This window comes from Mus caroli, unplaced genomic scaffold, assembly GCF_978045245.1.
Source record: "Mus caroli unplaced genomic scaffold, Mus_caroli_1 scaffold_7, whole genome shotgun sequence".
In the NCBI taxonomy this organism is placed as follows: domain Eukaryota; kingdom Metazoa; phylum Chordata; class Mammalia; order Rodentia; family Muridae; genus Mus; species Mus caroli.
In genome coordinates, this window is record NW_028227262.1 from 37,497,610 (window position 1) to 37,525,544 (window position 27,935).

A 27,935-nucleotide genomic window follows, 5' to 3' on the forward strand; every position below is an offset into this window, starting at 1 on the left:
CTAATATTTTCTTTATTAATTCTGATCGCTGAATCATGCTTGAGAAGATATTCTGGGGGTGGAAAGATACCTCATTGGTTAGGAGCACTTGATCCTATTGCATGGGACTAAGATTAGTTCACATGGAAGTTTACAAACGTCTGTAACTCCAGTTCTAAGGATCCATCCCTTGGGCAGACTTCAGTCCCTATACTGTTAATGATGCTATAGTGTGCTTGCAGAAAAGAGCCTAGCATTGCATATCTCTGAGAGGCTCTACCCAGCAGCTGACTGAGACAGATGCAGCCAACCATAGGCAAACATTCGACTGAGGTTGGGAAGAGTTAGGGGAAGGATGAAAGGAACTGGAGATGGCAACCACAGAGGAACAGACAGTATCAAATAACCTGGAAGCTCCCAGAGGGTGAGCCAAAACAAAAGTACATACACAGGCTGGTCCTAGGCCCCCAGCACATATGAAGTACAGGGCTGTCTTGTCTGGCCTCAGTAGGAGAGGATGTGCCTTTAATGCTACAGAGACTTGATGCCTCTGTGTAGGGAGAAGGGTGAAGGGAAAGAGAGATGGAGGTGGAGAACTCTTTCAGGGGGACCAGGAGGGAGACCAGCATTTGGGATGTAAATTAATAAAATAATAATTTTTTTAAAGAAACAATGACATTTTTTTAAATCTTGGACAGAAAACTTACTTAATATGCAAGGTACCATTTAATTAATTTGAGTTTCTTTTTGGTTTGTTGAATTATATTTACATGTTTATCTCATGAAGTTTTTTTTTTTAATTATTTTATGTGAGTGCTTCTTCTGCATGTACATCTGTGCACTACATGCATGCTTAGTGTTTGACAAGGCCAAAAGGACAGCATCAGAATTCCTGGGACTGAAGTTATTTGCTCTTGTGAGCTTCCATGTGGGTGCTGGGAATTGAACTTGGATCTTTCAGAAGAACAGCCAGAGCTTTTAACTACTGAGCTATCTCTCTAGGCCCTCTTGAGTAACTATTAAGTGTATTTTTGGTTCTGTCTCAGTGAAGCCAGTTAGTTTTGCTGTTTCTTACCCTGTTTTTATTTTCCATTCATTTCTCACTGGATTTTATCTATGCATTTGATATAACGCTTTAAACATTTCACCTTCTTCCAACTTTTAATCACAAAATTTTAAAACAGAAATCAGTGTTATGAGAACTTTAGAGCAAGTTCATCGATTAGATCTTAGCATCATGTGGATGCTGTAAGGTCATGTCTATTGTGCTAACAGGGCCATCTTGCTTCTTTTATAAGCCTATTCGTTCTTTAATATTAATTTTCTAACATGATACTTTGCAAATTTTTCCTGTTTTTATAGTACTCACAAAAGGCAATATTGGAAATATTATGAGCACTATAAACTCACACTATGAAATGACTTCAGTCCAATAATGCAGAAAAACAGTTTCTAGCAGGCTTTAATATGGACATTCATCCCAGAAAGAACGCTTTGAAAAATAATAGAACTGTTTTTGGTAATGAAATATTTTATTATTGGAAAAATACTTCAGGCTTTATGCATTTCTTGGAGAGTCACCAGGTACATTAATGTGCTAAAGGCTCTGGGAAGACTTCAGGAATAAATTTGTCAAACTAACACAACTTGAAAACTGTAGCCTAGTTTTAGAGAACCAGAAGAGGGAGTTTATTTACTAATAACCACAGATATCAGTTAAATTATATTTTCCTACTGTGGCAATTGCTTATGTCACTATGACAAAACAGCTTGAAAAAGATAGTTTAAGGAAGAAAAGAGATATGTTGGTAGGCAGTTTAGAGGCTTCACCCTGTTTGACCCTGTGTACTTGAACAGTACATCACAGTAGAAAATACCTGTGGCAGAGGACAACTAGCTCTGAGGAAGAAGATAGTGACACTGAATGACCAAGGATAATCCACTCCCAAGAACCTGTACATGGCACCCTATATCCTCTGAGTAAGTCCCTCTTGTACAGTTTTCAGGCTAGACCAAACTAGCTGCACAAACTGTGCAGTACAAATCTGAAATGTAAAACTATGGAGAGCATTTCACATTTAAACCACAGCAGGCAACTGCAAATATTTAGTCACTTTGAAGTTCTGGTTACTCCTGAACTATTCCTTTAACTCCCGGCTCTTTACCTGCTGGATATTTGATTCTGTTCCAATATTGATAGCAACCACTGGGAGTGAGGAGTACTGAATCCTTCTGGAACATTCAGGTATGGTCCTAATCTGTCAAAACCTATGACCTTCTTTCTGTAGGGTAGTGATTTGCATCTACCCTCAGAAGGAGGAGGTGTGGCCTTATTGGAGGGGAGGAGGGGCCCTTGGTCCTGTGAAGTCTCAAGGTGCCAGTATAGGAGAATACCAGTGCAAGGAGGCAGGAGTGGGTGGGTGGGTAGGGGAGCACCCTCATGGAAGCAGGGAGAGGGTGATGGGATAGGAGGTCTCTGGTGGGGAAACCAGAAAAGGGGATAACATTTGAAGTGTAAATAAATAAAACATCCAATAAAAAAGAAAAAGAAAAAAGAAAAGATGAAAACAACAGCAACAACAACAACAAAAAAAAACAACAAAAAAAACCAAGGTACTCAGAAAAGTAAACCAAACTAACAAGTTGCATGATACCAATATATATAGGAGTCACAATGTCCATCCTCAAGGACATAAATGAGGACTCTATTCCCAGCTAACCAGCTGAGCAGCCAGAGAATCCTACAGGGACATGCAGGGAACTCCAGGGATGGAGCTTTTGTATGTGCTCAGTCATGCTCAGTCACTAATGTACCTGTTAGTAACCTTTCATCTATACTTAGCTAAGTTCTCCTTTGCTAAGTCTCCCATAAATAAGCCCAGTAAGCCTGATTTTGGTGATATCCTTCTCTCTATCTCTACATTTATCTATCAATCTATCAATCAATCTATCATCTATCTATCTATCTATCTATCTATCTATCTATCTATCTATCTATCTATCTACCTACCTACCTACCTACCTACCTACCTACCTACCTACCTACCTACCTATCTATCTATCTATCTATCTATCTATCTATCTATCTATCTATCTATCTATCTATCTACCTACCTACCTACATATCTATCTATCTATCTATCTATCTATCTATCTATCTATCTATCTATCTATCTATTCATCTATCTATCAATCTATCATCTATCTATTGTCTGCCTGGTCTTCCATAGGTATTATATTGAAAGGAAAATAGACGTTTGTTCGCGTATCTTTCCTCTCTCACAAGCAAAACTCACATAACATTTTCATATAGACCAATGTAGAGACATGGGGCATAAGTGTAACCAATGAGATGAAAGAGTTTTCTTACAAAATTCTAAAAGCATTGATTTACCTTGGCGAAGAGATTAGTCAGTTCTACCACAGTTGCCCTGACTCCCCACCACCCTGGCAATTACTGCAGCCATTTTAGGGTCCTGAAGAAATAATGTTTTATAGACATGGTAAGCAAATACAAGGAAAGTATCAGCACTGTGAATTAGCCAAAACTAAAATTTTTCCATGCAATATCCTAATGGTTTGATTACCAAATAAAGCTTATTATCCAGTATTTCTAGGTTTCTTCAACTGCTGCTTTTATTCACATACTAATTTACAACCCTCCAAAGGACTAACACTAAGTACATAAACCTCACACTTAAAGCAGCAGCAGAAGGGCAATACTTTCCAATTAATTATCATGTAAACCTCATTCTCTTAACCTCACTTCATAAAGAAGATGCTCTATGCTCCACCCTTCATGTGCTCTACTTCACTTTTACCACCATGTTTCCCACTGAAGTCCCTGCGATTGAGATAAAGATTTCAGAAGCATTATAATCTGGTTTTCTGATGGGAAAAGAGGCTAACAGTGCTAACTCTCCTGACATTCTGCTTGTTACTTTTATCCAGAGACCAGTCTTTATCTTTAAAAGGTATATTCCCCTTTAAAAAATAAGATTTGATTAATTCTTTTAGGATTTCATATAATGAATTTTGATCAAACATACCATCTTAACTTTCTGTGGAACGAGAATTAGCTTCCCCACATAAGAATCACTGACACATGATTTTTTACCACCGCAATGTTTAATGCTTATTCATCTGGGGAGCCCTTGACTTTGAAGGATTTGCTTAGCTTGTCCTCTAGATTCTATTCTTTTTCAGATTATAGGTTTGTTGAAAATGCTTATTCTGATTCATTGCTGCAAATGCCAGGATCTCTAACCTCAAAGCTTCCAGGGACGCTTCTAACTCTGCCTGCAGTCTGACTTTATGAGTTCTGGTATTACAGACACTATACATCTGTATACAGCTGGTATTAGAGTTGGTATAAACAGATATTATAATAGGTCTGGTTTTATGTGGGTTCTACAGATCCAAACTCAGTTTCTCTTGGTTGTGTGGCAATTCTTTTAGCCACTGTGTCATCTACCTAGTGCTGGAAGCATTTTTCAACCTTGTGTTATGTACATTTTGAGTATAAATAAGTACTGAACATAAAGGCTCTTACATGTATTGAGGTTAAAGTTTCTTGCAGTATTAATCATTAATTACTTCAAATGTTGATGCTTAGATCTACTGAAAACAACAAGTACTCTAATTAAGAAAACAATGTTACAGGGCATTTAAAAACATAATTTAGTGTAGATTCTTCTCCTATCAACAATGCTAGATTCTAGCCAAATAGGGTGTTGGTACATAATGGAGGAGGATGGATGCTGAAGACTTGAGAGGTATTGCAGGAAATCCTGTGGTAACCCAGTAAGACTCATGAAGAGCCTGCTGAAATCCTTTCCACAAATTAAAAAATAAATAGTAAATAGTAAAAATAAATGAGTAAATAGTCACTGACTTAGTCTACTCTCCTCATGAGTTCACAGTTCTCTTTTGGAGGGAAATATTAATGACAGATTCAAATTTACAGACATCCACTTCATTGAAAACTTTTATAATCACCACACTTATATAACTGTAGTGTAAAGACACATTGCCTTCCCTCCGACTACACATATATAAAATAAGGAACATGAGGAGGTCTGTGTTGAGCCTAGAAAGTAGATGGCATTGCTATATCCCTATTATTAGGTGAAAATGAGTGAGAATTGACCAGGAAGAGTGAGGTGGGGAAACCCTGATGTGCTCACAGTGGGTGATGCTCTATGATCCAGGCTCTGTGAAGATGATTATTCTTGGCCTGACATTTAACCCTTGAAAGACCCTCAAGTAAGAAAGGAAGAAAGTTCATTTTTTTCTGTTTGATGCCCCTTTCCTGCATTATTGCTATTTTGCTGGACTTCATAGACAGTGAAAGAATATCTTTTTTACACATAGGAAAGGGAGCTACTTGGGGCTTTCCTGCCACATTCTTTTCATGATCTTATTAAGTTCTGGGTCACAATACATTTCCAAATTTCACATTAGCCATAATAAATATGTATATATTTGAGGCATAGTCTCTAAAACAGGAGGATAGCCTTGAATGGTCTCTGCAGCCAACGATGTCCTTGAACTTCTGAACCAATTGTGTTCTCCTCTTTCATGCTTGGATCACAAGTATGTACTACATCGAGCTTATGTGATGCTCTGGACCAAACCTAGGGATTCCTGAATGCTCAAGAAGCATTCTTCTGTCTGAACTATTATCTCCAGTCCCTAGACATTATTGTTAATTATTATTATTATTATTTTCTTTGATCCTTTGTGAGTGGCTCATTAGAGTTTTCTGTAGGAGGAAATGAATGGTTTTGGCAATCTCCATTTTCTTTATCCCCGATTTTCTTCTTTTTCTTCTTCTTTTAATTAATTGATTAATTAATTTTATTAGATATTATCTTTATTTACATTTCAAATGTTATCTGCTTTCCTAGTTTACCCTCTGAAAACCCCCTATGCCCTCTCCCTCACCCTGCTTACCAAGCCACCCACTCGTGATTCCTGGCCCTGGCATTTCCCTATATTGGGGCATATAACCTTCACAGGACCAAGGGCCTCTCCTCCCATTGATGACCAACTAGGTCATCCTCTGTTACATATGCAATTAGAGCCATGAGTCCCACCATGTGTTTTATTTGGTTGGTGGTGTAGTCCCAGGGAACTCTGGGGGTACTGGTTAGTTCATATTGTTGTTCCTCCTATGGTGCTGCAAACCCCTTCAGCTCCTGATTTTCTTGTGAGTAGCAAGTTAGCACTCAAAACAACTGGCAAGTTCAAAGTAGAAGAGACAAACCAGGAAAGTAGTAAAGGAAAAAGAAGTCTTATGAACTCATCCTCCAACCAGGTGTGTACAAGCTGATGTCAACAGAAGAATGATGACAAAGTTCCAAAGCATTAGCAGGTTATTTTATTGGATCACAGAATCCCAGAAATCAGACCAAACTGTGGAGTCAAATGAACTCACTCTCTGCCCCTGTGAGACCTAGAATGTTCCTGGAAAGATTTTTACTTTCTTACGACTTTTTTTTCATTTGCAACTTCATTTTCAATTTCCAGGAGTATCCATGTAAAGATCTATACATTGACTAAGCCCAGGGCTAGCAGGGTTGTTGGGCATGGCTTAGGTAGAGTGTACATGGGGAGAGAAATTTTAAAAAGGCATTTTATTCTAGACCAAGGTTTATAGACCTCAACAAGTCAAAGGTCTTATGAGAGAATAAACACAGGATTTCATGACCAAGAGCAATTTGTTGAAGGTACAGTTAACAGAATAGGGGAAACACAACCTCACTGTTTGCTCCTAAAACCAATATAAAACCATACTTATACGTTGTTATTGTACAATTCCAAACTTCTGTAATTTTCTTGTTTCTTTTTTTTTTCTTTTTGATTTGAATTTTAACTTGTAATTTTATTTAGTCGTAGATTCAGTTTCAAGTAAGTCCTCATAGAGATGCCTCTTCTGTCTTATTAAGCCCAGTTTTTAATTTTGTGTGTTTTTTGAGTCTTATGCTCACACAAATCTAGAATCACTGGTGAGATGCTGGAATTAAAAGTGGAGTAAGGAATCTGTTCTGAGGAACATGGTCGACTCGTTCATGCTTATAATCCGACACTGGAAAGGTGACTGCAGGGGACCTTGACTTCCACATCAGCCTGAATTATGTACTAAGACCACATAAGAAGCATCAGGAAACATTCATTTTAATTTAGAACAGAAAGAAAAGTGCTAGTTTCTTTTCTTTTTTCTTTTTAAAATCTAGAATAATCTTCCTCTGAAATAGAATTAAACTTACTCTCTCTTGTGAATTTAGCACACAAAATTGAAATTCCAGTTTGATCAGCTTTCTTGTGTGCTATAATAGTAAATACAACACATAATCAGGTGGACAGTCTTAGAAATAAGGAGAAAGCAAGGAAGAGAAGGAGGGAGGCTGCAGTGGGAAGGGAAGTGGGGGGGGATAGACAAAGCAAATGAAGAGGAAACAGAGAGAAAGGAGTAGATTGGGGTGAGAAGGCAGAAAAGGAAGGAGGCAATAAGAGAAAGAAAGTGGGGGTAGGGACCCAAGAAAGCCACTTTCAGTAACTTTGTGTGAGTTATATTTATCTGTGAAAGTACCTTTCTGTAATGAATGACAAGTACAGAGCAAATTTCTATTACTTGCTCAGTTCCTCTGAGGCCGTGGTTTATATATATATATATATATATATATATATATATATATATATATATATATATATATAGTCTATACCTCAATTCAAAGCAGCCACATTTCTAATTCTTTTTTTTAATTTTTTTAATTAGTTATTTTCTTCATTTACATTTTCCAACTAGACAAGGGACAGAGATGCCAACACACTGCAGTTTCTCATTGCCCCTCACAGCTCTAGCCACACACCTACAGAATCACATGCTTTCCAGCTCTGCAGTCAGACTTTATGAACATTAATACACTGTCCTGCTTTCCAGGTATTTTATGGAGGACACGCATACAGCTGAGGCTATCTCCTTGGGCAGGATTGCTGTGCTATAGGAATCTGTGCTCACTTCCTAGAACTGAGGTAAATGGTATATGGGATGCTTTTGTGTCATAGTCATGCTTCCCTCCAGACACACAAAGAAAACATAGGCAGACTCCAGGTTCGAAAGGACTTACTTACTGTCTTTGGGATGAGTGCTTACTTCACAAACAAATAGAATCAAAACCATGATTCAGCTCCACTGTTCAGTGAACAGTTTTCGTGATTGTCATTACCAGTAGAAAGGAAAAGTATGCACATATCCAACTGAACTCTCTTGAGACAAGATGGGGTCTTGAGTCCCATTCCAGGGAAAGACCCACAGCAGGGCTTGTGATCTCACAGGTAGGCAGTCCATCTGTGCTCAATGAAGTCTGAGAGGATGACTGATGCTTTATGGAACAGTAGAAGGAATGAACACACATAGCATGGAGGATGATAGAAAAGAAGGCTTATGGCCCTTCTCTCTGGACCATGGGTGGTAGAGAAGGAGAGTTCCATTCAGGTGACTAGATGATTTGAGAGAGAGAGAGAGAGAGAGAGAGAGAGAGAGAGAGAGAGAGAGAGAGAGAGAGAGAGAGAGAGAGAGAGCTGTGTACCTTCTGCTGATATGTAAGATCTTGTTCATAACCCTCCTTGAGACATGCTCAAACCCAAAAGTTCTATTTATCTCTACTTGGACTGTTTTTCAAATATAAAGAATAACTAATTTACCAAGATTCTTTTGAAGTCAAGATTGTGTAATACACACACACACACACACACACACACATACTCACATACACATAGACACACACCACAGGACTTCTGACACCTTAGGAACCATCATTATTCAAAACATAAATTTCTTCCCACTTAACTCTCACCTATGTATAAATGAGTCCTTCTCAATTCGGGGATTCTAAAGTCTCTGACCCTTTATTTTTCTATTGTTCTGTTGAAGGAATGTCACAATCAAATGTGTGTGTGAACTCAGTTACTGGTACATTCTGCACCCCTCCAACTTTCTTTACAAATGCATTCAATGCCTTTGTTAACAGGACAAAGAAAATCAGGAAAGTCTATGTCTTAGATTGTAGTAGCCTTCTTAATAAAAGTACACTGGGATGTCCCCTTTCTGAAATGCACCAAGCATGTTCTCCATCATGGACAAGCCTATGGCCTAGGGCTTTCATCTCCCCGATGGATGCTCAGGAGCAGAGTTGTTCACAGGTTCAACCATTCATACTTTATTTCCATTCTAATACTCATGTACAAGAGTGCTGGCTTCATCTGTCTTCTCCAGCACCTGACATTATTGATCCTCTTCATTTTATCTACATGGAGTGAAATTTCACTGACTTTATTTTGTACTTTCGATGATATTTTCCCTCCAGGTTCCCATGAGCCAACTGCATTGGAAGGTTTTGCCTTAGACACATCTTTCAGGTCAAACTTCTCAGCCTCTTTTCTGCCAGATCGATTACTATTGCCTGAGCTGTGGCAGGTTACTGCCTTAATGATGTTCTCACATTACACTGCTTATTTATAATTACATTTTCTATAATCATCAAATAATACTTACATCACCCAAACTACCTCTAAGCCTGTCCAATTTTTATCACATAATAAATCCTATAAAGAGGTAGTTAAATTATATAGCTTACCTTGTGGGTTTGAAATGAGTGAAAGGAAGCAACTTGCAACATATTTGAATTATATACTCCCAAGAGCTTAATTCCCTAGAGGGAAAAGTGGTAGGCACTGTTTGTTTGTTTGTTTATTTATTTATTTATTTATTTATTTATTTATTTTTAATTATGGCATGGATCCTTTCTAGTCAGAGAGACACCAGCTACTTGAATTATTGTTTACAAGAGGACAGCAAAATGTTTTGGTTCAAGTCCCAGCTCTGCCAGATACCGACCACTTGTGTGGAAGCCACTTAATGAAATGGCAAGAACTTTCCTTTTATCTCTCTTTAGTAGACTGTAAATATCACCAGTCCTGCTAACTCTGCTGAGTTGTTGGGATGATCAAGTGACACAAGGGATATTAAAACAATTTAAAGACTCTAAAGTGAATCTCATAAAAGATAAATCAGTACCCAAACATAAGGCAAAAAAATATATATTCAATCTTGCAAGTTTTCCAAGAAACACAAATCAAAACAGAGGTAACATTTCAGTTGCTTTGCCAGTCGCAAAACAGATTAGTATTTGCCTCTGAAAGCAAACATGGTGATATATTTCAATTGTCCAAAAACTGTTTACCCTCCTTGAATTGGTAATGATGCAAATGGATAATGCACATTTTGTTAGCACTTAAAGCTTCCTGTGTCTCTGGCATTGCAAGCAGCTGCTTACACAATCTAACTGTCTCATAGTGTCTCCTCACAGTACAAATCAAAATGAAACCCTCTCAGACAATTAGCATTATCTGAGCAGTCAACAAAGGAGCAGACAGCAATGGAGATGCAAGGCCACTTGGCTCATGCTTCATGGCTGGTATCAGACAGGAACCGAGCATGATCTGACCTGAATGGGCATCACAGTCCTCATTCATTCCTTTATCTCAGAGCTTCTAAAACTGTGTGCAAGGGAACACTCCTATGGAAAGAAAAGGAATGAAGGCTTAAATTCCCTTTGCATTTTATGTAAACTCACCAAGTAGTAGCAAAGTCAAGAGCTGGCAAATTGTGAGAAATGCATGCACAGGTCTTTATTTCACACCCAAGTAAACTAACAATGGGTGGAGCGTTTATAATATGCATGTTACATGAGAAACTATTAAGATATGTAGGGCTGAATTGGTGCTTTATATCTGTAATGATATGGCTATGTAACATAATGGCAATCCTTTGGAGGGAAAATGATTTCAAGTTTGAGGCCTGCATGGGTAGCTTAGCAAATTCAAAGATCGCTGGGAGTATTTATGCTGTCTTTTTAATTTTTTTAAATTTTTATAGAAAGTATAAACATTAGTCTACTCTGGGATTCCACAAACTTTGGTCTGTGCCAGTGCCAACCCTGTAACTTTTCCATAGGATTATCACCTAGGAATGACAAACCAGCATCAAAGCTGCACCAACAGCATGAAAAGGCCATGTTCAGCTCAGTGTCTAAATAGAAGAGCACACACTCTGGAATTAAAATCAGAGGTCAAAGAGGCAAGCAGGTTTCCATGTCTGCTTCTAGATTAGAAGAAGAGATGCTTAGCTGGGTGGGTGATACAGGCAGAATCTTGATCAGCAGTGATGGTTTGGGCAAATTATACATACCCAGGAACAACTTCAGAAAACTGAATCAATATAATGGGGAAAGGGGGGTATTTATGCCCCTGGAAAGATAGCCAGGGTCTCTGGGACAAGGTTTGTAAGACAGTATACAATTGGCCAGGATAAAGGTGTGCAAGATGCTTCATTTTCAGTCTATAGGTTGTTGATGGAGGAGATTGTGTGTGTGGAGTGTGGGCCTTATAAAGTCAAGCGAGGAGTGAAGCTTGATAACTGTTAGAGTAATACATTCTTACTAGGACTGATTGTGGGGCAGCAGACTTTATGGGGCCAGGTTGAGAGGGAGAGAGAGCCAACTCCTGCTGGCCTCATTTGAGGTATCCAGGCATGGTTAAATCTCTCCTCTACCCTTCCTTCATTATTCTGGGCCATGAAGATCCCACACTAAACTACCCTGTGGCTTGTGCCAAAAGGAGGGCGGTTGTTTAGCACATTGCTGGGACCAATGACACTTGTAATCTATCTCCCTCAGATAGGTAACAGATGTGTTTCAAAGACAGTCACTTCCCCCACATTTAGTCACATTTTCTCCTTCTCCAGTAACTGAGTGACAGACCAACTCTGTGAGTACGTCTTAGCACTGGACTCCTCTTGGAAGCTGGAGTTAAATGAAGATGTGCAAAGTAACAGTACGGCTCCATCTCTTTCTGTCTTCTTCCCCTAAGATCTGTTGCACTGAAATTGTTCATTTCAGATAGATTGACTTTTCAGCATGGAAAATCAGTTCCTTTATAGTAATTTACTAGTTGCTGCTATAATCTAAATAATGACCTAGGATTGATGATATGAGTGAAACTGGGGACAATCAAGAAATTTAAGTGCTTGATTTTTTGACGTTTGGAGCTTACTGTTACTTAGCAAATTTCTTCTGAATTGAGAGCTCGCATCTAGGGAAGAGTATGTTCTGATAGAGGGGTCCTTAGGATTAAGATATAAATAACACAACTCTCAGGTAGCCTCTAAAGTTGACCATATTCCGAAGGCTCCTTCCTCTCTAAGGATAGATGAGCAGTGAGGAGAAACATGGTAACGCTGAGTCCTATATTCTGCTTTCACGATTCCTAACCCCTGCTAAGGGAAGCTTTCAGAGATGCAGTTATACTTGAATTGTCCATGCCCCTGCATGTTACAACTCATCAGTACTCCTATGGGTATCCCTGAAAATCATGGGCATACCGAGTTGGAATCTGATAGTATCATTTCATTGGTCTGTTATTGATTTCAAGTTTTGATTGAATGCATGATCATTCATGTCTTCCCAGGAATATTGGCACCCAACATTTACTCACAGGAAGGAGAAAATTATCACATATTAAAGTGTTGACTATGCATCACCAAGAGCCAAGACAAGAGTCTTTCAAAAGAGAAGGAGGAAAAAGGTGAGAAGACAGCAAATCCTTTATATCCTCTCTTTCAGTCTCTTTGTCTCCATCTGTCTCTGTCTCTGTCTCTCTTTGTCTGTCTCTCTCTATCTCTCTCTTTGTGTGTGTGTGTGTGTGTGTGTGTGTGTGTGTGTGTGTTTGTACTTACTGCAGGTATACTGTAAAACATGAAGGGCTTATTTTTGTGAATTTCTAGCCATAGAAGAGAAAATGTTTCTCTTGCCAAGTGATATCATATTCTTTCTTTTTTGCTTTAAAATAAAAAAAAATCAATATGCAATCTTTTTTTATAAACTCCTCTGAGATTTATACATAACCGCTTGTTTTTCCTCAAAGGAAAAGTGATTACTTCTGAACATTCAACATTTTCTTTCCATAGTAAATTATCCAACTCTGCTGGAGACTCAGACCATGTTTGAAGGTTGTGGCCCCTTTAAAATTAATATGAGTTAGTTAGTATTATTATGGACTGCCTTGATCTTTCAAAAAAAGACCCTAGAAAAGGGGGAAGACTCTGAAAATATTCTACTTATGGCTATAATTCCCTGTTGTGTAATCATGACTCTTATTTTCTCTTTGGAAAATAGCTAATTTTTAGCTTTTCATCAATGTAATAACATCTGACTATAAACTGAAAATATAGCCCTATTTTGAGTTAATTGAAGAAGAAATGGAGTCAGCTTATATCTGTAACAAGCTGTTTGGTAATGAGGATGGAAAGGAGTTATTTGAGGCTCATTATCAAAGATGGCCTCTTAAGAACCCTTGGGGGCCACAATATAAAATAGGTGCTAGGAAAACAAACGCATTCACTTCCCTTAGTGACTTGGAAGGCATCAAGACAGCAGAAGGAAAAGGCTTTGCAAGAAATAAGATTTCTTTTCCACTTGGTTGAAGCATCAGAGTGTGAGAGTATCTAAGGTTCTGTATAGTGGGAACTCCCTCAAATTAGTAGAAACAGACAGGCTGTGATTAGGGTTCAAATTTTTGTGATGACTATTTTACTGTCCCTTCACACCTAAGACTTCCTCTCTTTCTCTCAAAACACTAAATACAATTTATAATACTTTAACAGGTCTATTTATATTTTTCTTTCCATCTCCACTATGGAAAAAATACTCCCATTATACCAAAGATCCCACCTCTAACCACAGGTACAGCATAGGACTGATGCAACAATGCCACAATCAACCCTCATGGGCTGGGCAAATGCATGAAAACTGAATGTAGGAGAAGGCCACTGTACACCTAGGGGTATTTCTGTCCATTTTTTTTTCCTACTAGTGGCCATGTTCTCAGGCAAGTCACAAAACTGAGTTGAATTTTGTCCTGCTTTCACCTGCAAAGGGCAGATGGTTTCTTCTTTATGTAGTTCACTGAGTTGAGTTAATTGGAACTCAGTGAGAATGCTTTGAATGTGTAGAAGGTCATGGCCATGTACACAGCATGACTTATGAAGTAATGGGTGTCCAGAGGAAAGATAAGTATATGACTGAAAATAAAGAAAGAGCAGATATTGAGTCCTTTTTTTCCCCCACAAAGACAAAATCTACTTCAGTCACCACCATCATACATGATGGCACTGAAAGTTACTGTGGATCTCTCCACACAGCTTCTATCTATTCTGTGAAAGATCTCCAGTAGTGAGGACTATTGCTCTCCTGACTCTACATATAAGGGAGGAGAGAAAGGATGACACAGACATAGAATGAGCTGGCACTAAACCCCACCCTGTTATCATGTGTATCCTGAATAAGTTAGTGAGACTCCATCCTCTTGGAGCTAGGAGCCTATACTGCTGCAAGGCTGAGGCTGAGGCTGTACAAAGTCAGCTCATAGCAACTGTGTTCAGAAGTGGGAGCCTCTGAGGACCAGGAAATCCAAAGCCCTTCAAGCACCTGCTTAACTCTGTGTATCTCATGCTCATTTCTTCAAAGAGGCTGCTGATATTAAAGGGAGCTCTAAAAAGTTTGTATCTGGGTTTTTATATATGGTTGATATTTATCTTGTGAGCACTGTTTTATTCTCTATAAAATGAATATGATGCTGTATACACTGTAAAATCCAAAAATGCTTTTAGAGTCCATATTTCTCCCCGGGGACAGAAAGGAGGTAGATTGCAACCTCTATTACCAGACGCTCCTCCTAAGGAAAGTTATATTCCATTCCAACTTGCTTAATGACACTTGGTTAGTCATTCAAAAGCACTTTCTTATGCCTGCTAAAATGATACAAAGTATCCAATTTATAACACTTATGTAGCCCATTAGAGGCACTTTGTTTACAGACTGTTGCTAAGAGAATCATGGGCATTAATTCTCCTAGATAAAACATTTCTTTTCATTAACACCTTTAGTTGGAAAGGATTTCCAAATATGCAAGAGCCATTATTCCCACATTTAAAGCCATGACATGCTAGAGTTCATGAGAAAATATGATGCAGTCCACTTAGGTATGGTTCCTAGCACCAATAGAAGTAGTTCTGCATAGTCCTTAGATGCCTCTATGGTTTTAATTCTGTCTGGATTCTATACAGTATTAAATATAGTATGTCTCGATACTCTGAACAACCTGGATCAAAATGGCATATAACGATGCCCCTTTGGGGGTTGTATGGTTCTGGTTGAAGAAAGCAGAGTTCATTTACTCTGTAAGAATACATTCATAATCTTCTACTACATAAGGCTAGAGATAGTTTGCCCCACCATCACCGTCTGTGAAAATGATCTTTTAAGTTTAGAGCAGTGATGACATTATTTAGTGAAGTTAATGTCTTGCTTTGTGTTTTACAAGTACATGAGCATTTTATTCTTCTTTCTGAATTTTTAAATTTATCTTTTCTATGACAGACTCTCAAATAAATGCTTTTGGAAAGGTTAGTTATAACAAAACACAAGAGAAGCAGAGCAATAAAAATACATAAACAAGTAAACAATTTTTGGCATTTTAAAAGTCAAACTGATAGTTTAGGCTCTGATCTTCAAAGCTGAATCTTTTAAGGTTTAAGGAAGTCAATTATATACCAAAGATGGATATAGACTCAACTATTATCTGGGTTGTCCCTTTAAAATCCTCTACAAGCTGTTCATTAATAGACAATGAGAAATGAATGGCTGAGGAGTTGCATGGACTTAACATTTGGCATATGCAGCTAGAAGCTCAAAGCTCTTTAACTTCCCCTAGAACTAGGGTCCTTAACCTTCCTAATGCTGGGACCGTTTAATACAGTTTCTCATATTGTGATGACCCCAACTATAAAATTATGCATGCTGCTATTTTATAACTTTAATTTGCTGCTGTTATGACTCATGATGTGAATATTTTTGGAAATAGAGGCTTGCCAAAGTGGTAGAGTCCCCCAGGTTGAGAAACACTTCCCCCGTCATGTGACAGTTCTCAAAAGTGTTCAGAACTAGAGTGAGACCAGGTAAGACACAGGATCCAGTCGTTATTCAGCTGCCATGGCACCATTACCAAGAGTAGAAACAGGTAAGACAGGTTTAGAGACAGCTTGTGGACAGATAGAAGTCATGGGTAAATTTCAATCATCAGCGGAAAGATGAAATGCATAGAAAGCCTCATTATTTTTCCCGTGGAGAACTGAAATTAAGATGTAAGAAACATGCATGGTATGTACTCACTAGTAAATGGATATTAGCCTAACCGATAAAAAATACAGAATACCCAGAATGCACTTCCCAAGTGAGGACATTTCAATCCCACTTGGGAAGGAGAAGAAAACAATCACATGAGGGGGGAGAGAGAGAGGGACCTGGGTAGGAAAGGGAACAGGGAGGGAAACAGGGGAACTTGATCAGGTATTGGGGGTACAGGACTGAAGCCCTGAGGGCCAGCAGAAAAAAATGGAACGAGTCAATCTCAGGAGGTAAGAGGTGGGGGCATCCTCCAGAGTGTACCAGAACCTGGAAGGTGGGTCTCAGGACTAAAGTGAGGAACCTCAGATGAAATGCCCTACAGTAGGGAGAGGGAGCTTGTAGCGCCCACCTCCAGCAGAAAGAGAGGGCATCAAGTGAGGGATGCCGTGGCCATGCCATAGTCAAAACCTCTGACCCATAATTGTTTCTGTCTGAAAGAACTGCAGGGACAAAAATGCAGAAGACCCCGAGGAAAAGGAGGGCCAGCAACAGGCCCAAATTGGGATCTAGCTCAAGGAGAGGCCCTGAGGCCTGACACTATTGCTAGGCTATGGTGTGCTCACAAAAGGGGGCTTATCATCACTGCCATCAAAAAGACCCAACAAGCAGGTGAAAGAGTCAGATGCAGATGTTTACACTCAACCTATGGACAGAACCTGCTGCCCCCTGTGGTTGAATTAGTGAAAAGCTGGAAGAAGCTGAGGAGGAATGCAACCCTGTAGGAGGACCAGCAGTCTTAACTAACCTGGACTCTTGAGATCTCTCAGACACTGGGCCACCAACAAAGCAGCATACACCGGCTGATATGAGGCCCCCAACACATACAGCAGAAGACTGCCAGGTCTGGACTCAGTCAGAGAAGATGTTCTGAACCCTTAAGAGACTAGAGGCCCCAAGGAGTGGGCCCAGCTGCTTCTTGGGTCTTTCAGAGGGCTGTCAGTCTTTCGGAGGTCTGGTGGGGTGGGAACTGGTGGTGGGGGGATGGGGACATACTCGTGGAGACAGGGGCAGGGAAGGTATGGAGTGGAACAGTCAGAGGGTGGACCGGGAAGGGGATACAATTTGACTGTAAAAACAAGATTAAATAAAATTAAAAAGAAAAAGAAAAACCACAGGGCAGGGGGAAGATGTAAGAAACAAAAGCAAGGTATGGAAAGGAATCTAAAGTTGTGTTTCTTGAACTGATGGTCCTATTTATAGATTCATCACTGTTGCTTGGTAAGGATCAGAAATGATCCATGAATGCTTGCTTTCATGCCAGTAACGCTTCTCTCAGATCAGTTCCAGAAACAGTTGACAATGGACATACCTGGTAATATGTTACCACTGAAAGAACTTAATTGACTTTTAGTTCTCAAACTTTTAAAATAAATTTTGTTGTTACTAAAATAATACAAGGGAATATACCTTCATATATACATAAATGAAAATAAAAGCTGTGGAATTAGTGTGATGAAGGATGGGGAGAAAGCTCAGTCGTTAACATACATACTGCAATCATGGAAACCTGAGTTCAGATACAACCATTCAGGTGAAAAAACAAAAACAAAAAAAGCTGGGTAGAGTCACACGGAGATCTGTCACTGAATCACTTGGGTGGTAGAGACACACAAATCCTCACAGCTGACAACAGTCAGTGAGGTCAATCAATAAGTGCTAGGTTGAGTGTGTGACGCTGTCTCAAAAGAACAAGAGGAGGGTGATGGAGGAAGATACATGGCATTTATCTCTGGATTCTACTAGTATTCGACACATGTGCACCCCCTAACAGAAAGAATTGGCATAGCAGGTAATACAACTCAATGCAGAACTGACTTCTCATTCTGAGTATTTATTGTACATGGGAACCCAAAGTCTAGAAACATACTGATCTTTTATGTATACACATAAGTTTTACACAATATCCCCACATTTTCAAAAGGATTTAGAGGTTTTCTGTGAGGATTTTCCATGTGATATTCATCTTATTTCAATTTAGAAAGTAATGGAATCCTAAGATAACTGCTACCTCATTTATCAAAACCACACAGGGAAAGTCATCCATGCAATTGTTGTAAAATGATACACCAAGTCAAATGTTATATGCCTTAACATTTATACAATGATTCAAATATATTTGCTTCTTGATATTTGCCATTCAAAACAAAGAAACAAATGAAAAATTCAAAGCCATTTGACATGCTCTCCTGTTTTCACAGAAGTAGGAAGCAGGAAGGTAGATGATTCAAAGGACAACAACATAAAGACTCTCAACAAAACTTTTAGAGGTTAGCCATGTAATTAAAATATAAAAAAGCTGCATTCACAAGCAATTCAAGAATATTTGAACATAAAGACTATCTCACAGTTTATTATATTTCTATTGAAGATAAAATGAAGGGATGAAAAAGTGTTCCCATTGCTTCTCATCAAAACAGCTTCAAAAACTCTTCTTGAAACATGAAAGAGTTTTGTGCTATTCACCTATGTACATTGTGGTGTGGTCTTTTAAAATCATGTTATGTAAATTGAGTGCCATCATATATTATCTATATAACAAGATCAACTCAGAAAGGAAGCAGAAAATGATGGAGAAAACTAGCTAGTTCTGTCACAAATTCTTTCTGCATATGTGTTCTCAGAGTACTTGGCTTTTTCGTAAATGTAACTCCTTTATCTGCATAGTCTTGTGAACAACAGGTTGTCTTTGGGTTACAGCATAAATGAGATCTTATGGATGATATGGTTTAGAGGGCTTTTTTCAACCATTTTTTTTTACTAAAATCCCCTTAAAACCACCAAACAGAGCATACATGGGACTGACCTAGGCCTTCAGCATATACATAACTGTTTGTGCAGTTCATGCGAAACTCCTAACAGCAGGAACAGGTGCTATATCTGACTCTGTTGCCTGCCTTTGGATCCCTTTTCCCTAACTGGACTGCCTCACCCAATCATAATAGGAGATGTACCTAGCCCTATAGTAACTTGATATGCCAAGGCAGGTTGATATCAGCGGAAACTTCCCTTTATCTGTGGAGAAAGAGAGAACAGAAGGTTGCTGGGGAGCAGAGGTGAGAGGGAGGAACTGGGAAGAAAGAGGGGAAGCTACGATTGGGATATAAAGTAAATATATTAATTAATAACTTTAAAAAACACTTTAAAAGAAAGAGACTTAAACCATTAGTCTTGAGATGGAAAAAAAACTTAAGAAGTCTGACTACACACTAAGGACATTAAAGTCCACATGGGATGGCACATCTATGATCTGAGAACTCGGGAGGCTGAAGCAGACTTCCCTACATCCTGCACTACAATGAAAATGCCAAGCCAAGCAGGGTCACACAGTTAAATGATTTTTAAAAACAAACAAAATAAGCAAAAGTAGGCATTTAACAGTGTCTGCTCTTCAGATTTTCATATATTTGCATGGTTGATCTCAGTTCAGGATATTGGGACACAAGTCAAACTGAATTTTTTATTGTATGGCTAGTCTTATAACTTGTTATACTACGGTTTGTTTGTTTGTTTGTTTTAAATGTATTTGGGAGGCCTGCTCTTTTCTGAAAGGGAACAGCTCTGGGGGAGAGGTGAGGTTGGATGGAGAGACTGGGAGGAGTGGGGGAAGGGAAAAGGCAGTCGGGATGCAATGTTAGAGAGAATAATGCAAGAAAGAAAACACAGGCAACAAAGACAATGAGTTGCTATGGGAAAAATGGCTCTATTCATTTATTTATCCTTTGTCATATCTGAAGGAAAACAAATCTCTAACAGCCAAATTGTCCCTTCACGAGATGATGGATTCCTAAGTGCTGAGTTCCTTCCTTTCCGTGAAGAGGTAACTGTGATGAATCAGTGTCCACAAAGTGGTACCTGGCAGAGCAGTAATGTTAGTTAGACAAATGTTCTGCGGGAGCTGCAAGACACGAGAGACAGATATTTCTTTATGGCTGGCATAAGCAAACACATTCAGATTCCTGGAAACTTGTACTAAATAGAAAGGATACATTTGAGAGCAGAGCCTGTGAACATATCCTATTTCTTTTTGAAAATAGGGGGGGAATATGGGAAATGAGTCAGGCTATTTGAGTGCCAGACAATGCTTGAATGTAAACTCTGTCATAGTGCTTTCTTTGACAATGAGTTTTCTTTGATAACGAGTTTATCCACTCAGAGTTTAGCATGGCCTCATGTCTGTCTGTGCATATTTTAGCACCTTGGTGCAGCATCACTGAATTTGCACCCCTGGAATGCTCCCCTCTCCACCTTTACATTTATTCAGGTTTTCTTTTCCTGTTGAGCTTTCTATGGGATTTTCTCTTCCTCAGAACTCACATAAACAATGGGAGAATCGTGAATTCCTCACAGGCAATTGTATTCAGCCAGATTGGTGAATCAGCGTTAGCAGTGCTGAATTGGGACCATGTGCTAATGTCACTTCAGATTTTACACTTGAATTGTGTAATTTAATCCCCACAGCAGCGTGGGAAGCTTCTTTTCCCTTCTTCATCTTAAGCATGAAGAACGGCTTTGAAAAGTGAGGCAATGTTGTCCAAGATTTCATAGAACAACTCACTCATAGGCCTTGATGGCAGACGCTGCCCGCATTGATTCTAAAACTAATAACTATATGGGTAAAGGTATTTTCTTGATTGGAGATTACCTTTACTTGTTTCCTGAGGTGCCATTTTATTTTTCTTCTCTTCTTAGCATCTCCCCAGAACCATCATTCTCAACATGATAAGACACGGACCATATCTCCATGTTAACAGTAATGTGCCAAGTCTCAAGGAGGTATATATCAATTAGTGGGCTTAGAGTCAGTCATCATATGTACAATGATTAAGTTCAATCTATATGCTCCTTCTGCCTCTGAAGGACATGTGTTTTTTGTCAAAATATATAGTAGGTTTTATTTCCCAGTGTGTGGCTCGAACAGTCTCCATGAGATGATATATGCCTACTATGAAATAGCATAAATGATATTAATACCTATCTTGCGGACTCTGCCTTCTGTAAAAGACTGGATCATCTTACACATATTCCCTTCCAGTATATCATCCAGAAGGATCCATGTGCAAGATCACTTGCCACTAATGTTTGGCTATTGCAGAGAAAACAACTTCAAATCATGGTAGGAGAAAAACAGACAGCTTTTCGAATTAGAAAAATCAGAGTTGGGTATACAGGAGCTTTGGAATATTTTTCAAAACATGGAGCAATTAAGAAGTATTCCTTGTCTTACAGAAAAAGCTAATGAATGTGGGTAATTTACAGGACAAGTGGTTAGATGGTTTCTCGGGATATTTGCTGTAAGGATGTCTATAACCATTTGTCGATTCTCAATCTTACAACACAAGCCATTGCTGTTCTGTTCAGTAATTTTTCCCCTGTGCCCATATCTTCAAGGCTTTCCTCCACTTTATCCTCTATAAGTTTCAGTATCTCTGGTTTTATGTGGAGTTCCTTGATCCACTTAGACTTGAGCTTTGTACAAGGAGATAAGAATGGGCCAATTCAAATTCTTCTACATGATAACTGCCAGTTGTGCCAGCACCATTTGTTGAATATGCTGTCTTTCTTCCACTGGATGGTTTTAGCTCCTTTGTCAAAGATCAAGTGATAATAAGTGTGTGGGTTCATTTCTGGGTCTTCAACTCTATTCCATTGATCTATCTGTCTGTCACTGTAACAGTACCATGCAGTTTTTATCACAATTGCTCTGTAGCACAGCTTGAGGTCAGGCATGGGGATTCCACCAGAGGTTCTTTTATTGTTGAGAATAAAACAATATCCTAGGTTTTTTTTTTTATTCCAGATGAATTTGCAAATTGCCCTTTCTAACTCAGTGAAGAATTGAGTTGGAATTTTGATGGGGATTGCATTGAATTTATAGATTGCTTTCGGCAAGATAGCCATTTTACTATATTAATCCTTTCAATCCATGAGCATGGGAGATCTTTCCATCTTCTGAGAGCTTCTTCAATTTCTTTCTTCATAGACTTGAAGTTCTTATCATACAGATCTTTCACTTCCTTAGTTAGAGTCACAGGAAGGTATTTTATATTATTTGTGACTATTGTAAAGAGTGTTGTTTCCCTAATTTCTTTCTCAGCCTATTTATCTTTTGTGTAGAGAAGCTTCTGCAAGGCAAAAGACACCGTCAATAAGACAAAAAGGCCACCAACAGATTGGGAAAGGATCGTTACCAATCCTAAATCAGATAGGGGAATGATGTCCAATATATACAAAGAACTCAAGAATCTGGACTCCAGAAAATCAAATAGCCCCATTAAAATTGGGAAACAGTGCTAAACAAAGAATTCTCACCTGAGGAATACCAAATGGCTGAGAAGCACCTGAAAAAAATCTTCAACATCCTTAATCATCAGGGAAATGCAAATCAAAACAACCCTGAGATTCCACCTCACACCAGTCAGAATGGCTAAGATCAAAAATTCAGGTGACAGCAGATGCTGGCGAGGATGTGGTGAAAGAGAACACTCCTCCATTGCTGGTAGGATTGCAAGCTGGTACAACCACTCTGGAAGTCAGTCTGGCGGTTCCTCAGAAAATTGGACATAGTACTACCAGAGGATCCAGCAATACCTTTCCTGGGAATATATCCAGAAGAAGTTTCAACTTGTAATAAGGACACATGCTCCACTATGTTCATAACAGCCTTATTTATAATAGCCAGAAGCTGGAAAGAACCCAGATGTCCCTCAACAGAGGAATAGATAGAGAAAATGTGGTACATTTACACAATGGAGTACTACTCAGCTATTAAAAACAATGAATTTATGAAATTCTTAGACAAATGGATAGATCTGGAGGATATCATCCTGAGTGAGGTAATCCAATAACAAAAGAACTCACAGGATATGCACTCACTGATAAGTGGATATTATCCCAGAAATTTAGAATACCCAAGATACAATTTGCAAAACACATGAAACTCAAGAAGTATCCCGAGCTACGGTTCTCGCTGGCAAGAATCTTCTGCAGCTTTATTGCTTCTTCAAGAGGGAAAACCCAGACCCCGGAAAATGGGGTCGCTTATATAGCCCTCAGCCATGGCGTTTCAGCACCTGATTTGGTGTGTCAGCTCCTGATTTGTTGCTCGCCCATCACCCCACGACTATGTCCCGAGATGGGCAGTGACTAAGCTTGAGTTCACTCTCGCACTTGTTTACTAGTTAGGCACAGAGGAGGCCAGCGCCATCTTATAATGGTGATTGCTCCCGGCTTGCGATTGTTGGCGGCACGGCTCTCCACAAAGAAGAAGGAAAACCATTTCATTCCTCCTCAGAATAGGGGACAAAATACCCATGGAGGGAGTTACAGAGACAAATTTTGGAGCTGATATAGAAGGAAGGACCATCCAGAGACTGCCCCACCCAGGGATCCATCCAATAAATAGCCACCAAACCCAGACACTATTGCATATGCCAACAATATTTTGCTGAAAGGACCCTGATATAACTGTCTCTTGTGAGGCTATGCCAGTGCCTGACAAATACAGAAATGGATGCTCACAGTCATCTATTGGATGGAACACAAGGCCCCCAATGGAGGAGCTAGATAAAGTATCAAAGGAGCTGAAAGTGTCTGCAAACCTATAAGAGGAACAAGAATATGAACTAACCAATACCCCCAGAGTCTCTTGCTGCATATATAACAGAATATGGCCTAGTTGGCCATCATTGGGAGGAGAGGCCCTTAGTCTTGTGAAGATTATATGCCCCAGTACAGGGGGATGCCAGGTCCAGAAAGTGGGAGGGGTGGGAAGGGGAGCAGTGCAGGGGGAGGGTATAGGGGACTTTCAGGATAGCATTTGAAATGTAAGTGAAGAATATATCTAACAAAAAAATTAAAAAATAAAAAAGAATGTCTATAACCCAGAATCCATCAAAATCTACAGAAGCAAATATTATTATCATTTCTCCAAATATTAGTTTTCCTTTCAGAATCCTCTTACTTATAGGATCTACCAGCTTTAATTACAGCATTGCAAAAGCAATTTGCTTTCTTCAAATGATATGGATTTCATTGCTCATTACCAAAGTTCATGACAAGACAGATTTCTTCTTGGTTTGTCAAGAGCTAATATAGGCTCATAACTTCTTATGGCGTAAGAGGCCACATAGTGCACGAGAAAAAAATAGTATTCTAAGCATTTTACCTTCATAATATTTAGAAGACTCAATTTTTCATCAACCTCAGTTACAGGAAGGAATGAGGGACACTGTTTTTGCAGTCCTCATCCCAAAACAACCACCATCTCAGTGATGTCAGTTTACGATGTCAAATTGATAATTACATGCTTTCTGACACATTCATTCTGTTTACTCATTCCTAAATGTAGTCACAAAGCAGCTTCAGTTCACATCTTCCCTATGCTAATGGGCACCAATGCTTCCTTCTCCTGTCCATGTCCTTGATTAAACTTAATTACTGTAGCTTTAAGGACTTGTCGCCCATCTATTGCCATCATTACCTTTTCCCTCTAAACTGTCAATCAGCATTATTTTCCACTTCCAAGATGGAGGAGTGTCCAAATGGCAAGATTTGTTAAAGAGTGTTTTCAAAATACTATGAAAGCAACATAAGAGATCCCATTTAGACTTGGAAAAGGAAAGAAAAAAAATACTTATGCTATCCTCCATTTCTTATCTATTAAGACCTAAAGGCGGGAAGAATAACAGCAATAGTAATTGTATTTGCTACTATGTAATAGACCATGTCTACTAACTGGGATACTTTGAAGAAAGTATTATGTTAATTAACTGTGCTTGTAACCTAACAGGTAGATTGTGGAATTAACAATGAGATATGCTTCTGGATATGTCTGTGAAGGTGATTTCTAGAAAATCACTAATGAGGAAGATCCATCATTAATATTTGGCACCTTTCAAGGAGTTGTCCAGATAGAAAGAGGTTAAAGGAAAAATCAGTGCTTTCTGCCTGTACTGGCTATTTTTGTGTCAACTTGACACATCTGGAGTTATCACAGAGAAAGGAGCTTCAGTTGAGGAAATGCCTCCATGAGATCCAACTGTAAGGCATTTTCTCAATTAGTGATCAAGGGGGAAAGGCCCCTTGTGGGTGGGACCATCCCTGGGCTGGTAGTCTTGGGTTCTATAAGAGAGTAGGCTGAGCAAGCCAGGGGAGGCAAGCCAGTAAAGAACATCCCTCCATGGCTTCTGTATCAGCTCCTGCTTCCTGACCTGTCTGAGTTCCAGTCCTGACTTCCTTTGGTGATGAACAGCAGCATGGAAGTGTAAGCCGAATAAACCCTTTCCTCCCCAACTTGCTTCTTGGTCATGATGTTTGTGCAGGAATAGAAACCCTGACTAAGACACTGCCTTTGTTTCTTTCTGCAAGAACAAATCTATTCTGTTGTTGTTGCTGCTGCTGCTGCTGCTGCTGCTGCTGCTGGTGGTTGTGATTGCTGCTACTGATGCTGCTGCTGCCATTACTGTTGGATATCAGACTTCCACATGAACTGAAGACCAGCATCTTTTCAGGCCTTTTCCAGGCCTTCTATATCCTTACATTGGGACTTCTGAGGAACCCTGCTATGATGGTTGAGACACTGTCATGTCTGAGTCTCTGCAGTATGCAGATAGTCACTATTAGACTACCTATTGAGTAAGTGACTCTAGTAAACACAATTTTTTTAATGTTACATAATTGTACCTTTCCCTAGTGACATCATTGCCTAATGAAAAAGAATAAATGAAGAGACAACAAGAGGATAGCTGTGGATCACCAGTAACTTAGTAACTGCAACCATAGAATGAGTATGACAGAAAGACACAAACCACATTTTCCATTGCTGATGGTAGTTTGGCCACAGATGATTTCTATAAACTTCAATTCTCTATGCTAAGCACTAAAATGTGGGTGTCCAAAGAGCATCTTCGACTATAGCATGCATAAAGACAAGTCTTGGCCTTAGATTGAAACAAGCCTAAGTCCCATCTGACAATCCATTCCAACTCCAGCCATTCTTATGGAACATCAGATGTCAGAAACAGTCTGGAAACTGTCATCCATCATCTGCATACTGTTGTACACTTCAGTGTTCCCTGTCTTACAGACAAATTATCCAGATGTCAAACTAATTTTTTCAGTTTCCACTTGGAAGATTTGTGTCACCTAGGTCTAGTCAACATTGAATCAATTTTCTTCCTTTTCTCTCCAACAATAGAAAGACTGTGTTTCTGAGAACATTGTGCTGTTATATATTGAAGTCTGAACAGAGCATGTGGCTACTCTGACATTCTAGTTAAACCAGGATGCTTCCAAGATATGTGTTCTATTGATTTTACAGCAGTGTTTTTCTTTCTTTCTATCATACATCTTCTCTTTGAGAGAAAGTAGGCTCTTAAGTATTCTCTAATCCTTCGTGATATCTTAAGTACTTTGTACTATATATCTTACCTAATTCACAGTTACTTAATGAAGAGATTAATAGACAACATTCAGGTGATTAAAATTTAAAAAATATATTGCAAAGATGACCTAAATAAGATAAACAAAATAAACTAGTATCTAAGGTGTTAACATTGTGTGTGTGTGTGCGTGTGTGTGTGCATGTGCATGCGTGTGTGTGTGTGTGTGTGTGTGTGTGTGTGTGTGTGTGTGTGTCTGTGTAAACACCAGAGGACAACCTTGGGCTTCATTCCTCCTTAGAATATATCCACATTACATTTTGAGACAAAGCCTCACACAGGCCTAGACTTAACCATTAGGACTCAACAATTGGAATGGCTCGTCCATGAACCTCAGGGATTGGACTGTCTTTGCCTCTCTAGTGCTGGAATTTGCTTGCTTGTCACCATAACTATTCATTTTCTTTTGTATGTATCCTGGGAATTGAACTCTGGTCCTCATGCATATATGGTAAGAACTTCACTGCCTTAGCTTTCCCGCTGCCCTTGCTCTCAGTATGCTTCATCATATTGCACACTCTCTAGGGTGTTGTGGTACCTGAGAGTCACTATCACAAATAGTGAATGTACCAGAGCATAATTAGACTATGTTGTCTTCTATAGTTATTCAGTACTCAAATATCAAATACAAGATTAATTGCAAATAAAGATAAAATTTGATCAAATACAAGGTAGTATTTCCTCTTCTCTTAGCAGTTACAGTCTTACCTCATTCATTCTCCCTAGATTCACCATATTCTCCTCAAAGAATCCTTCGTTCCCAATTTTATTGTTATTGTTGATTATCTCCTCAGAGTCACACTAATCCTCTTCTGCAGATCTGTACCATGGTTATCTACATCAGTGGCTCTTCTTCACCCCTTTTCTCCTTCACCCATTGGCTGTTGTCTAATCCATTTTCCAGATGTTGATGCAAACATTATTCTCTGAAGGAAGTCTTTGGGAAACATTCTGGCCTTCAACACAACTGAAATTCCTCTTGTATATGTCCCTATTACCCTCAGATCTCACTTTTTACTTTAGATGACAAAATCACTGGAGTAATGTCACTGACTTACTTCCTACTCCTATGCTATATTCTAAGTCTCATGAAAGCAGAGACCCTGACTGCCTGATTCACCCTAAGACCACCAGTGCCTAGAATAGTTCTTAGCAGAAAGATTAATTAATAAATATCTGAAACTGACTAAATGAACTAATGCCTGCTTTC

At 39.1% G+C, this 27,935-nt stretch overlaps 1 protein-coding gene across 2 annotated transcripts in view; it reads right to left on the reverse strand.

The window, feature by feature from the left end:
• Positions 1-27,935, reverse strand: part of Grm7 (glutamate metabotropic receptor 7) — an 891,604-nt gene that overhangs the window by 304,756 nt on the left and 558,913 nt on the right. The window lies entirely within an intron of this gene.